Here is a 14,391-nt window from a genome sequence, read left to right as displayed (position 1 = left end):
TCAATATTCATAACCAATCTGAGTTGAAACCATGAAGATATTCTTGCTTCTGTAGTTTCTTGGTATTCTTTTATTTGTATTACATCAATACTCATAAAATTGTATAGCCCAGTGAATCCTAGATTCTAATAGCTACCAAAGATTATTATGCAATTTTGATAAGCTGCAAGTCTTACTCAGAATATGCAGAAACATATGAAAGATAATTCACTATTCTGAAGGAAGAAGCTGCATTGAAAGCACTAGCCAAAAACAAGACTCCAGGAATTGGTGGAGTACCAATTAAAATGTTATAACTCACTGATGAACTGGAAGCACTTACTCGCCCATGCCAGGAAATTTGGAAGACAACCTTCTGGCCAACTTATTGAAAGTGATTCGCAGTTCTACCATTCCAAAGAAAGGTGACTGAAGAGAATGCTCAAATAATAGAACAATATCGTCGATATCACATGCAAGTAAAATTTTGCTGATCATCATTAAGGACTTGTAGGAGCAGAACAATGAAAGACTATGATTTACAATCAAGAAAGGCACATTACAGAGTTGTATCTTTTTACTATACTTATTCAATCTGTATGTGTGGTAGTTATAAATCTCATGTCAACTTGAAGATATTAAAATATAGGGGTTGAGTCTAGCCATGCCTCCTTGTGAGTGTGACCTCATTATCAGGAGGGTCCTGGGAACCTCCAACTCTCTCTCTGCCTTCACCTTTCTTTTGACACCATGTAGAGACCTGCAAGAACCATTTGATGCCACCACTGCTGCCATTGGATTCACAAAACTTTTCACCAACCAGCTTGTGATGTTCCTTCATTGTGCAAATTGCATGTGGCTGTGAGAGTTTGAAGAGGGATTTATGGACTAAAACTGGTCTTATGGACTTGAGTTGAAGTGGACTGGGATGTTTTCTTGATATACAATTACTTTTTTATATAAAGCTCTTAAACACATGAGTGTCCTAGGATTTGTTTCTCTAACACAGAATGCTGAGCAAATCATTAGAGATATTGGGTTATATGACAAAGACTATGTCATCGGGATTGGAGCAAGACTTACTAAGAACCTGTTATATGTGGCTAAAACACAAACCTGCATGCTGAAAGGGAACAGGATTGTAAGTACTTGCTGCTGAAGATCAAGAATTGCAACTTTCACTATGAAATACAGCTAAATGTAAAGAAGACCAAAATCCTCACCACAGTATCAATAAGTAACATCATGATAAAAGGAGAAAAGTTTGAAGTTGTCAAGGATTCTGCAGTGCTGTACCCACAATCAATTCTCATGAAAACCACAGTCAAGAGATCAAAAGATGTGTTGCTTTAGATAAATCGGCTTCATAACAACTTTTTAAAGTACTGTAGAGCAAGGATGCTACTTTGAGGACTAAAGTGCTTTTTGCCTCTGTGAGGATTTTCAAGTCTTCCTTGCTCTATGGCATTGTTGAAATTGAGAATTGAATTGGAGGCAATTCAGAAACCATTGTGAAATTATATCTCAGGTTACTTCCTCCACCAGCTTTGGGACAGATGGAACTGATGTGTAAATTTACTTGTGGCTCTTATAAGACTTTTCCACCCTTAAACGATCAGCTTTCCTGTCTTACAATCTTTTATTTACAAATTCTGGAAGCCATGCAAGAAGTGTAAAAAAATCTTTTGACTCTGCTAACTCCTGTCACTGATTCTTGTATCTTCAGGGAATTCATCCGTAAATCAGAGCTAATAGCTTTAAGCTCCTGTGAAGAGGGTGGGAGAAGCCCCTCAGAGGGAGAAATGTATTGGAGAAGTTTCCTGGAAGTAGTTAATTGTCAGTCTTCATAAAAGGGAACGAAGAGGGGTGGGGGGTGGGGGGATTATGCAGTAAGGACTCGTTAATTCTGGAAATTCAGGTTTGGAGGAGAGATGCTCTCTCCAAGGAGATTTATGACACTGGAGACTAAAGAGAACATTCAAGGTCTCCATCACCTCCTCTGCTCTCTTTTGGGTGGGAAACCAAGGTTTAATGCCTCCAGACATACCTTGGGGATGTCTGCTTAAGAAATGGGACATGTTGAATCCTCAGTCCCTAAACAAAACTGAAAAACCTCTTATCTAGATCCTAAGTCTCCCACAGGAAAAATAACGTGAAGAGATAAGTTTAGTGATATGCCCCACATATCAAAAACATTATGAGTTGGGCATGGTTCCAGCAACCCTATGGATCTCTAATAATTGTTTAAAAGCAGGGGAGTAGTTTGCCCACAAGCAAGAAGTTTAACAAAATCTCGCCTGTTTATCCTTCACACTGCTCTTTAGTTTGGGGGAGCTGAAATATTTCTTTACAAATTTAAAGCTAAAGGGGTTCGATGAAGATGGCAAAGGGCTCTGAGCTGTACAATGTCACTTGGGAAGAAATGCGAGATAAAATGAGGAAATGGAGAGAAGAAAATTCCTGAAATAGTGAACAAATTGTAGAAGTTGGAGAGGAGTTACTTGATGAATAAGCCTCTAAGCTTGGAGATGATATTTGGGTCATACATGAGCAAGTGATGACTGCAGCCCTAGATGATGGCTGGGATGACTTGGCATTGTTTTGTCTTCAAGAATTGAGAAGAGGGTTCCCTGGCAGTCAGAGTCAAATGGCTAACTGGCATGAGATTTGAAGCCATGGAAAGATATGATGATGCTATACAACTCTATGACCAAATTTTACAAGAAGATCCAATTAATACTACTGCAAGAAAGCATAAGATTGCCATTCAAAGAACCCAGGGTGGAAATGTGGAGGCTATTCGGGAGCTGAATGAGTATCTGGAACAATTTGTTAGAGACCGAGAAGCCTGGCATGAACTTGCAGAACTTTGTATCAATGAGCATGACAATGCACAAGAAGCCTTCTGTTGAGAGGGACTTGTGATGACTAATCCACATAGCTACTTGTACTGTCAGCAGCGCACTGAAGTTAAATACACCCCAGGTGGACTTGAAGTCCTCGAACTTTCAAGAAAGGATTTTGCATAGTCATTGAAACTAAACAACAGAAACACGAGGCTTTGTTTGGCCTTTTCAAGTCTGCCAGGCATATTGCTTCTAATCTGAAAGCAAGCGCAAAAACGAAAAGGCACAACATGATATATGCCAGTTGGGCAGCTCGTCAAATAAACAGAGCTTACCAGTTTGCAGGTGGAAGTAAGAAAGACCCAAATAGGCTCTTAACGCCATTGAGGACATGGTGGAAACACTGCAGATCACCCAGTCAGAAAGTCTCAGGAACTCTTTTTCCATACATTTCACAACTGCATAATTGAACTGACTGGCCTGTGACTTATTTACTAAATGCCCAATGCAATTTATACTAATTTTCTGTTAGTGATGCAATTGTAAAGAATGTGTTTATATCAACCTAAAAATGCCCTTTACTACTAAGCAGGAAGATGGAGAAAATACACAAAAGAGCAATTTAAGATGACTCATAATGATTGTATATCATTTTCTTCATATCAAATTATATATACATAAATAACTGCCTTTAAACCACAATCTGGTGGACAAGTAACCTTGTTAAATAAACCATGGTGATTTATTAAACTTAAAAACATTTTTAAAGATAAAATATCTACTGCAGCAGAAACAAGATTATTCCAAGGTCCTCTAAAATCATGACTTGAGCAATTTATGTCTGTTGTTATAATCCCTGTTATCAACCTCTGCCCTCATCTTGCAAGTCATGTTTGCCTTAGTAAATAATTGCAAAAAGTCTAAATTTCTGTAAATAACGGAGCATGAACTCCCATAAACATCTTTCTCATCTAAAGAAGTTCAAGTTCCTGATCGTGTGTCCAAACTGAACGTGAAATTTAGGGGAGCTACTGAATCATTCACCAGGGGAGTATCAGTCTCCCTCCAGAAGATTGACTCACTTGCAAGTTCAATGTTATTATCCATTGCTACTTTTACCTCTTTTAATCTAAAACTATGTTAATTATCTGGCCTTTTGCAGTTTAGAGGGCTAGATGGCTGGACTGAAAATGCTTCCATTTGAGACTGAATCCATGACAAGTGCTGGTAATCTAATGCAGTGCTAAAGTTGTCAGAAAAATTCCTGTTCAAACTATCGTTTAATTTGCATCCACTTTCAAATTTTACCAGCTTTTACCTAGTGCAATTAGGTTAGATTATGAATCCCCCTTTCAGGTTTCTGACTACCTCTAGTATTTTATTTTAATCTCACTTGATGTCTAGTTAAATAATTACTTATGTGACACCTACCTACTAAAACAATATCCTCACGTACCTTTCAGGGAAAATAAATGTTTTCTATCAATTTACCAATTCCTTGAGATGTAGGTGAGCTGAAAACAAGTGGAAGTCCAACACTTAAATTGGGGGCGGTCATTTCTGAGAGCTTTAATTCCTAATTCTGTTATACTTTAATTGGAACAGTCTTTGACAATTTTATCCATCACCAAGTATCAGACAAAGCTGCAGAGAGTTCAGAGCACAGTAGTAATGCTTACATTCTTTGGCCAAAATGTCCATGAACAACAGCAGCTTTGGATTTTATTTTTACTATCCTAGCAAGTTAGAATCCCTACAGTGGTCAGCCTGTTTTGCAGTTCATAGGTAATTGTACCAGGGAAGGTAGGACAGGGCATACCTGGAATAAGAAAATGGGCCATATAGCTGCAAACTGTAACACCCCACCCGGCACCAGATTTATTTGAGTAACTGCCATCTGCACCGGGCACATGAGGTAGATCAACTTTACAAGGGATAGTCATGCTTTTAATCTGCATTCCAATCTTATTATTACCTTTCACTTCTGCCTCTCATGTAGCAGAGGAAAAAGAATGGTTTGGCCCAAAGCGATGTACATGAGCTTTAATCAGGAGACTCCTGATGAAGACACATGAGATTGTATACAGTGGAAAATCAGTCCTGTGAGTTTAAAAAGCTTGCTATGACCACCCTCTGAAGTCCAGCCAGCTGAAGCCCAGGTTAACTATCAGTGTGCTACTTGAACCACTAGTCAAGAGGAGGAAATGCCTCAGGGCCAGTCTTCATCCAATGTTTTGAACCTCCTATGCCTTGAGTTATGTTATACTTTGACCTATCCAAAATCTTCAGCAATCTAGCTACACACATATTTTTAAGCAGTAAACTATGCAGGGGGTCAGGACAAATCCTGGAAGAAGCATGGAATGGTAGTAAGCTTACAAAAAGAGATTCTGACACACCACACATATACACACAGTAAGATGCTTGGCCTAAAAATATCATCAGAGGTAGAATATGTAGAAAAAAGGAGTTATGCTTATTTGTCCTCTCATTTCAACCTGTTAGACCAAGCAACCCCTTCCTGACTGCTACACTAAAACTTACATTAAAAATCTCAGAGTAAAGTAGGGGAGAGATAAATGTATAGTAATATTTGCTTTTAGACTTGTAAATTGTTCTTAGACAGACATAACATTGATGGGGATCCATCTAGTCCTCATGCCACTTTTCCTTTGTCTCCTTATTATGGCTGAGAATTTCCCCTAAGACAACCTTTTGTGTGACTGTTGCAGAATTTTCTTAAACAAACTCAGCCGAGGAAAATTAGACTATAGACCAGAAACAAAGGTATGCCTGTGAATGACTCACAGCCTTAAGTCAAGCATCTCCACCTGAATGAGCGTGCTACCCTTAATGTAAAGTAGATTAACAGAGCTTTCTACTCATGTAAGCAAGGGAAAGTGTTCTGCATCCCACGAAGCAGAAAGCAGCTAAAGAAAGACCTCTGTCCCTGGTTCCATCACGGATTGTGTGTAGGGCAGCGGGATGAGGTAAGGCAAGGGATTCAAGGTGCAGATTTGGACAAAGCATGTAGAAAGTCCATGACAACATCTTGGGACTAAAGTACTCAGGATGCCTTGCTACCCCGATGGAAGTTCCCCAAAGTCTTGCACAGGAACCCTTCAAAAATTTGGTAAGAATCACCAAGGCTGACTATACTGGCTGAATTTCTTCTTCCTGAGTTTCTAAATGAAATTCTCCTGCAATGCCGTATGGGAAGAAATGGGGAGTTAAAAATCATGAGTACAAGAAGGAAGAAAATGTTATAAAATTGAGCATTATAATTACTTCACAACTCTTCTTAATGCTCCTTAACTATTAAATTGTATATTAAGAAGAGTTTTATAATCACCATGACAATCAATTTCATGACATTTTCTTCTTTCTTGTACTCTTTGTTGTTAGCTCCCTATTTCTCTAAAAACTTCCCTGCCACGCCCCTGGATAACTATTAATCCAGCTACTGCCGCTATAGTTTACCTCTCCTGCATTTCCGAACTCTTCTTAGTATCACTGAACTGTGTAGTGGTTACACTTTGGGCTGCCAACCTCAAGGTCAATACCTTAAAACTCCCAGGCAGCCCGGCGGGAGAAAGCCAGGATTTTCTATTCCTCTAAAGAGTTAAAGGGACATTTCTACCCTGCCCAATAAGGTCTTGTGAGTCAGAATTGGTTCAATGGCAGTGAATTTGTGTTTTTATTAAATTGTATATATGAATTATATGCCAATAAAACTGTAAAAAAATAGGAAGATGGGAAAAAACTTCCAATTTTTAAACATAGTGCATACTTATATTTATGTAGGTCTCTTTTTGTTTCTTGACTCCACTTTGAAATTCTGTAACTACACTATTTCCTATTTTTTCTTTGCATTGATCCTTGTTGACCAATTGATTCTTATTCTTTGTCTCTTGTGTTTATTTCAGTTCAGATACATTTAGATTTGTTTTGTTTTATGCATGATGTTAATATGCATTACTCTCAGACTCATGTCTATGATTGCTGGTTCTCTGTTCACAAAACTCCTTTTAGTATTTCTTACAAAGCTTTTGGTTGCCCCCCCCCCCCGCTCTCCTCCAACACCACCAAAACCAAATCCTCTTAATTTCTGTAGATCTAAAAATGTCCTAATTTTTCCACAATAAATGAGGGGCAATTAAAAAAATTTGCAGGTATTACCCCCTTGCCTTCTTTCCTGTATGTTATTTTTGCCAAGAATCAGAGCTTTGTGTTATTTATTCTCCTTTGTTGGTAATTTTGTTCTTTATTGGGCTGCTTTAAGCATTTGATTATTATTTGTTGTCTTTGACTTTAGAGAGATACATTATTGTGTATCTTCTGCTTTTATTTTGTGTCTATCCTATTTAGGATTCATTGAGCTTCTGAATGTTCATCTTCTCTTCTCTTATGGTATTAGGAAAGTTTTCATTGAACAAATTTAACAATCTTCTCTGTGCTCTTTCTGGTCTCTTTCTATTCCAGAATTCCCATCACAATTAAATTATTCCTGTTGGTGGTGTCTCCCATAATTCTTGGGCTTTCATTTTCTTTTTTTCTGACTGTTCTGAGACATTTGTCTTCGGTCTTGCTTTTCACATGTTCCCCTGATTGAGCTCTAGTACCGTGTCCTTTCAATGCATTATCTATTACTAAAATTTTATTATCAATTTTCTGAATTTCTATTTGTGGTATGGTCTCTCTCTCTCTCTCTCTCTCTCTCTCTCTCTCTCTCTCTCTCTCTCTCTCCCTCTCTCTCTCTCCTGTTTATTTTTGTAATAGTTTTCTGAAATTTTCTAGAATTTTTCTATCTTCCATGATCTTTATCTCAATTCAAGGAATTCACCTGAATATGATTCTTTCAAAGTTCATATCATTGCCATTTCTTACTCAGGAATGTTTTCTGGTTCTTCATTTACTTAAGTCACTCCAATTTATTTCTTCATGTGAATGGAGGTTATCTTTGTCTCTAAAACATTGTGGTGGTATATTTGTATTTAATTGGTATTTGCAGGTTGGTGTTCCCTCACTTATTTTGTTTTAACATATCTTATTTAACAAGATGGATATTTTGCTTGATGATTTGGCAGCACTAAGGCCCTCACCACATGTCTCTTTACATAGAGGATGAGAGTATGTGCTAAGTTCTCTGATGTTCATATAGAACAGTTGAGTGTAGATTAAGCTGCTGTTGGCCACCATTTATGGTTAAGTAGGTGTTGCAGAAGTGAGTTGTGGCCCTTGTCCAGTTGGTAAGCTGGAGGGGGTATAGATCTGGCTGGACAGTGTAGGCACTATGACTGCTTTCTATGGGTGACCAAAAAGAGGGTGGGTGGGGAGGAAGGAAAACAAACCAACAAAAGCAATTTTTAAAAAATTTAAAACAATACAAAAAAGTAATAAGATAATAAATCAGTTGAAAAAAAGAGAAATGGAATGAAAAGACAATTGTGGGGGGTGAGGGGGAGAAAAGGGGAAAATCCTAGCAGTGGAACGGGAAGAAAAGATGGAAAGCAAAGAAAATATTAAGCAAAGCAATAACAACTAGAATAAAAGGGAAAGGAGGAAGGAGTATAAGATAAATAGAGAAAATAAAGAGACAGCAAGAAACAGGAAGAAAGCAAAAAAGAACGGCAGGGCACCTTGTCCAGGACAATGCCCTCTGATAGCCAAGGAGGCCCTGGGGGTCAGAGCACCTTGTCTCTGAAGGAACTACAGCTGGACAGAAGGGCCGATTCAGGCAGGATGCCTGGTCTGGCATCATATGTTCTTCTGGCCCAAGGAGACACACAATGCATCTCTTCACAGCTAAGCTCAGGTGAAATATGGGAGAAAGAGTTGCATGAGCTGCTGAGTGGTGAGATCAAAGGGCTGACCACCCTTACACTCACGGGGAGGGTGTGTGTAAGAAGGGGAAGATAACACCATTCATGCAGCCTACTACCAGTAGAGTCATTGGTGTCGTCCAGGGGAAGCAGCATGCATTAGAAGCTCTCTGCCTTTTCAAAAATAAATTTGAAAAAGTTAAAAAATGGCCATGCTTTGTCAGGTCAGTGTACAGTTCATTGTTCCATTTGTTTCCTTTTTTCCATTACATCCAGTTTCTTCTAGTCAGTATGCTATCAACTTTTTAATCTTTTCCTTTGAAGGTCAGCCTTTCAGGATTATTATTAGCAGATATTTCCTTTGGTTTCTTGTGTTTTTGTTGTAGAAGGCCTGGGTAGCTTATCTGCCTAGTTTACCATCTTGAAGTTTCACGGATTTACTTTTTGAACTTTGTAATGTGTTCTGATAGTAAGAGTTATCATAATCACTGAATTACAATGATACTTGAATCATCTGGTTTTATCTGCCTGTATTGTTGTTTTCATACTCTGGGACTTCTTAAAATTGCTCATTTTGTAAAAAAAAAATAGATCTAGTCTTTTAGCTACAATATTGTGGTAAGCAATAATTATAAACTTTTATCAATATTTTTTGAGAAGGAAGTACTATTTAAAGGAAAACCATGAGGAAAATTAAAGGGCATTCACTCAATTACAAGAAATGTTGTAATGAATAACGTTTCGATGCAGTGTAAAATGATTGTGTTATTAGTAATTATATAAGAAACACTACAGTGAAGTAATTTCCAATGATAACCATCACATATTATTTTACACTTTAAATTGATTATACCATTAGTAAGGAAGCGATATGGTCTGGTTCCAAAGGAGATCCAATATGGGCAGGAGGCAGCATACACTGGATGGCACCTACTCCAGTGGTGCTGCTGAATTCGCACGTTCATCTTAGCTTGAGTGGGCCTTGTCTTCTGACTCCTGGGGTAACAGAAAACCATATCTTTAGTTTGTTTCCAAACATAGTCAGACTGGGCTTTGATTTCAGACTCTTGGGAGAAAGAGGATGTCTACTTGCTATCTCAATGAGATTACAAAAGCAATTCGGTTTCATTACCACTTATATGTAGTTACAGTAGCATTACTGTTTTCAGCAGAAATGCATTATAAATCTAAACAACAGTCTTAGATATATATTTGATAAGTCTTCAGAATTAATTATTAGTTCCTTGAAGGAACAGGTTTATCAATTAATTAATTGATTAGCTGGTATCTTTTTAAATAATTAATTAATTGGCTGGTAGCTTTTCAAATCATAATCTAGTGCAAATTCCAACTTATTTACAGAAATAGCAAGAGGTCTGCATACAATACACAAGGGCAAGTCCAAAAGTATTGTTACTGGGATTATAGTCCATACACACATACATACTTTTACCAAATAAAATTGGTTTAAGCATATGTATTCAGGGAATGGCTATAAACAGGTTCTCTCAGTAATAACTTGTCTTCATTTCCTAAGAGTGCCTCTGAAAAAGGGTCCAGCCGGCACAGGGTCTTCTGAGTAGATTTGCTGGATCCATCACATGCAAGGCAGAGAGGTCAGCCCAGAAGGATATAGAGAGCGGAATTTTTTTTTAATTTCAAAGAAGTAATCTTGACAGATTTTTGTGAAGGACACAGGGTGATAATGTGAAATTAATTGGTGTGAGCTTAATTGGAAGAAGTTTTAAGAAAATGAAAGCTGTATTTGTGAGAAACATGCCTGAAATTTCTTTCGCTGAGAAAGATTTTACTATCACGACAATGCACCTGCTCAGTCTTCAAGTGTAGCAAAAGCTGCCTTACAAGATATCATTGACAAGCTTACCTGTGCACCATACACACCCAATCATACCCCTTGAAACTTTGTTGTTGTTGTTCTTTAAACTCAAAGAACATTGAAAGGGAATGCAGTTTGAGTCCCTGGACTGTGCACACCACAGCTGTGTTGAAGCAGTGTAAATTAGAGTGCAACATGTTTAGGGGCAGCGTGGTTGTTGTTAGACGCCTTCCAGTGGGTGCTGACTCATGGTGATGCTCTGCACAGCACAGTGGAAACTTCCCAGGCTTCTTCCGTTCTCATAGTGTTACTCTTGAACCCACTGCTGCAACTCTACCAGCTCATCTTGGGCTGGATCATCCTCTCTTTCACTGCCCTTCTACTTGACCAAGCATGATGTCTTTCTTCAGGAACTGGCCTCTCCTGAAACATGTCCTGATAACATGAGAAAGGATTAGAGAGATGGAAATACTACCTTGAGAAGTGTATATTCCTAGACGGTAGGTATTTGGGGAAACAATAGGTTCCCATTTAGAATTTTTGTTTAATAAACCTTTCTATGATTTTGTAACAATATTTTTATGCTTGCTCCCATATTTCTCATTCTGTATTAGTGCCACAGTGACTGCATCTTCTGTTTTATTCCATGTGTTAGTCTGGGTGGACTAGAGAAACAAACTCATAGACACTCATGTGTATAAGAAAGAACTTGATGTAAAGAGTAATTGGTATATTAAGAAAGCATCCCAGACCAGACCAGATCAAGGCCATAAGTCCGAAATGAGCTCATATGTCCCATACCAGTCTATAAATTCCTCTTCAGATTCATGCAACACATGCAATTTTGTGCTGAATGCAGTAAGATCAAAGGTCAGTAGGTGGAAAGTCTTGTGGATTGAGTAGCGGAGGAAGTATCTCAGTGCTGGAGTGGGTCTCCAGGCTGATCCTCCAGCTCCAGGCCTCTAGCTCCATCTGTGTAGCTCCACGTGGCTTGTCAGCAGGAAGATAAAACAGAGAGAGTATATCTGGCCTCCAGTGAGCTATTTATCTCTGTTTTACCTCCAAATGAGGTCATCAAGCTGCAACCTGATTGACAGGCTAGACTCCAACCCTTCCTCAATTGACAGTAGATTATGTAACGGCCACATTCAATTAAAATTATGATACACTAACTTTTATAAAGTAAAATTATTTGGAAATAGTTATAATATATTTGACTAATAGGATTATATATAAAAATAAATATAAACATACTATATATGCTTGAGTATAAGCCAACCCAAATATCAGCCAACGCACCTAATTTTACCACAAAAATTAAATTAAAAATGTGCTGAAAAACTCGACTTTTACACAAGTATATATGGTGCATGTACATAGACAATGGTTCTTTATCTGGTAACTTCTAAACAATTTCTCACTTTTATTTTCATAAAACAAAACACAGTCTCCTGTAGGAGGAATTGGCCTAATTTATTTTGATTTATGTTACAGAGATTTAAGCCTAAATATCTTCTCAGCTTGGTAGGATGTTCAAACAGCAAAATATGATTGGGAGCAGGTCAGCATTGCTGGCAGATACCTCCCTAAGAGGTGGGTCATTGTCGCTCACAGATATAAAGTGGGTGGCATACAGCTTGGAAAATGAAACAGAAAATTCAGAAATAAAAAGTCATATAAACTGTCCCCACAGTACTCCTTCATCTTAATGCGATTTGAAGACCAGAAAGGTAATTTTTGTATTACTCTGTCTTCCTCCATTCATCTTCACTGTCTTTTTTATCATTGTAGCTCTGTCTCATTTGTTGGAGGTTTCATTTTCATATTGTAAATGTGTTATCTGTCTATTGTAGGACTACAGCTAGGTCTGGAAATTGGTAATCCATTCACTTGTTTTATACTTATACAATTTCTGCACATACATTTTGAGTTCCTTCTGAAAGAGGGCAAGGGAGCAAAACTGGAGATTTGGACAGAGCATTTCTCAGAACCACTTGCTACCCTAGTGGCAATTCCTGAGATTTGTATACACCAGAACCCTTAAAAGGCTGACTATGCATAATCTAAGAACAATTAGTTGTTAAGACATGGTCCTGATCCATTCCTGACCCACTAAGGGATCACTGCAGGTATGTGAAGCTATAACAAAGAGTAGTGAGTAAATCAGATGTTGCCAGACTGTACAAAAGAATGGTGACTGGGGTGGTAATGGCTTGTCTTCAACAAGCACTGCGCTAAGTGAAGCATCAGCTAAGTCCGCAGGGAAGAAGCACACCAGCCTAGGTGATCCAGAATTGTAATAAAATAATAATAATTTTGTTAAAAAACAGAGGAGGGAATGGTATCAGAGCTTATTTTCTGAATACCTGTTTTGCAGAAGTCTCAGGCTGTCGATGAGTGAAAGCTCAAAACCCATGCTCAGGATCCCCCCTGAACACTAAGCCTTTGGTAAATCATCTCTGACTGTGGATCAGGGATGGGAAAGACCTGTTATCAGAGTACATTGTAGGAGGCATTGCTGCAGTGGGTACATAGGTCAAACTGACAATTTGTCACTTGATCTCCATCTTGATTCAATGTATAATTGTTCCACTTTTAATACTTTCTGCTTTATTTTGTACTGCAGTTTTTCTCTATTTCATTCAACTGTTGTTAGGCCATTTATGTTTTGTTTTGATTCTGCATGTTTTTCTGTACTTGAAACCAGGATAAGCAAACCTATAGAGACAATTGGTTTAATAGTTTCAAAGGGACATAGCAGGGAAGGTGGTGGGAAATGGATAGCTAACAACAAGGAAGACAGGGAAGAAGAAATATCCTGGAATTGATCATCAGATGGATGCAGAAATTATAGGAATGTGATTGAACTATTAAAATAATAGAATATGTGAAATGTATATTGATTAAACTTTAAAATGGATAAATTGAATACTAATAACTTAAAAAAACAACACTGTAACAGCAAACAGACAGCCAGCTGCCAGAAAAGAACAAAACAAGATGGCCGAGTATGCATGTGGGAAATGGAAACAATGCTGAGAATGGTCTTGCGAATAGGGGAGGATTTTCTTCCTCCTTCGGAGTGATTTTTCTTTTAAATCATTTTATTGGGGGCTCGTACAATTCTTATCACAACCAATACATACATACATTGTGCCAAGAGCATTTGTACATTTGTTCCCACCATTATTCTCAAAGCATTTGCTTTCTACTTGAGCCCTTAATATCAGCTCCTCATTTTTCCCCCTCCCTCCAAACTCCCACCCCTCTCTCATGAACCCTGGATAATTTATAAATTATTATTATTTTGTCATATCTTACTCTCTCCGACATCTCCCCTACACCCACTTCCCTGTTGTCCGTCCCCCAGGGAGGAGGTTATACGCAGATCCTTGTCATCGGTTCCCCCTTTCTAACCTACGTATGCCCACCCCTCCAAGGATCGCCACTCTCCCCACTGGTCCTGAAGGGATCATCTGTCCTGGATTCCCTGTGTTCCCAATTCCTATCTATGCTAATGTACATCCTCTGGGCTAGCCAGATTTGTAAGGTAGAATTGGGATCATGATAGTGGGGGGCAAAAGCATTTAAGATCTAGAGGAAAATTGTATGTTTCATCATTGCTACCCTGAACCTTCACTGGGTCGTCTCCTCCCTGCGACCCTTCTGTAAGGGGGTGTCCAGTTGCCTACAAATAGGGCTTTGGGTCTCCACTCTGCACTCAACCTCATTTACAGTGATATAATTTTTTGTTCACTCCCTTTTCTGTTGTTTGTCCCCCAGGGAGGAGGTCACATGTAGATCCTTATAATCAGTTCCCTCTTTCCAACCCACTCTCCCTATACCCTCCCAGTATCGCCACTCACACAACTGGCCCTGAGGGGATCATCCATCCTGGATTCCCTGT

At 38.5% G+C, this 14,391-nt stretch overlaps 1 pseudogene; it reads left to right on the top strand.

Annotated features, from left to right (window-relative positions):
- Positions 1-2,353: 2,353 nt before the first annotated feature.
- Positions 2,354-3,291, top strand: LOC142455412 (ER membrane protein complex subunit 2 pseudogene; annotated as a pseudogene).
- The last annotated feature ends 11,100 nt before the right edge of the window (positions 3,292-14,391 follow it).

The sequence above is a fragment of the Tenrec ecaudatus genome, chromosome 8 (assembly GCF_050624435.1).
Source record: "Tenrec ecaudatus isolate mTenEca1 chromosome 8, mTenEca1.hap1, whole genome shotgun sequence".
Lineage (NCBI taxonomy): Eukaryota > Metazoa > Chordata > Mammalia > Afrosoricida > Tenrecidae > Tenrec > Tenrec ecaudatus.
Note: the sequence above shows the minus strand (reverse complement) of the source record. Positions and strands in the feature narration are given on the sequence as shown.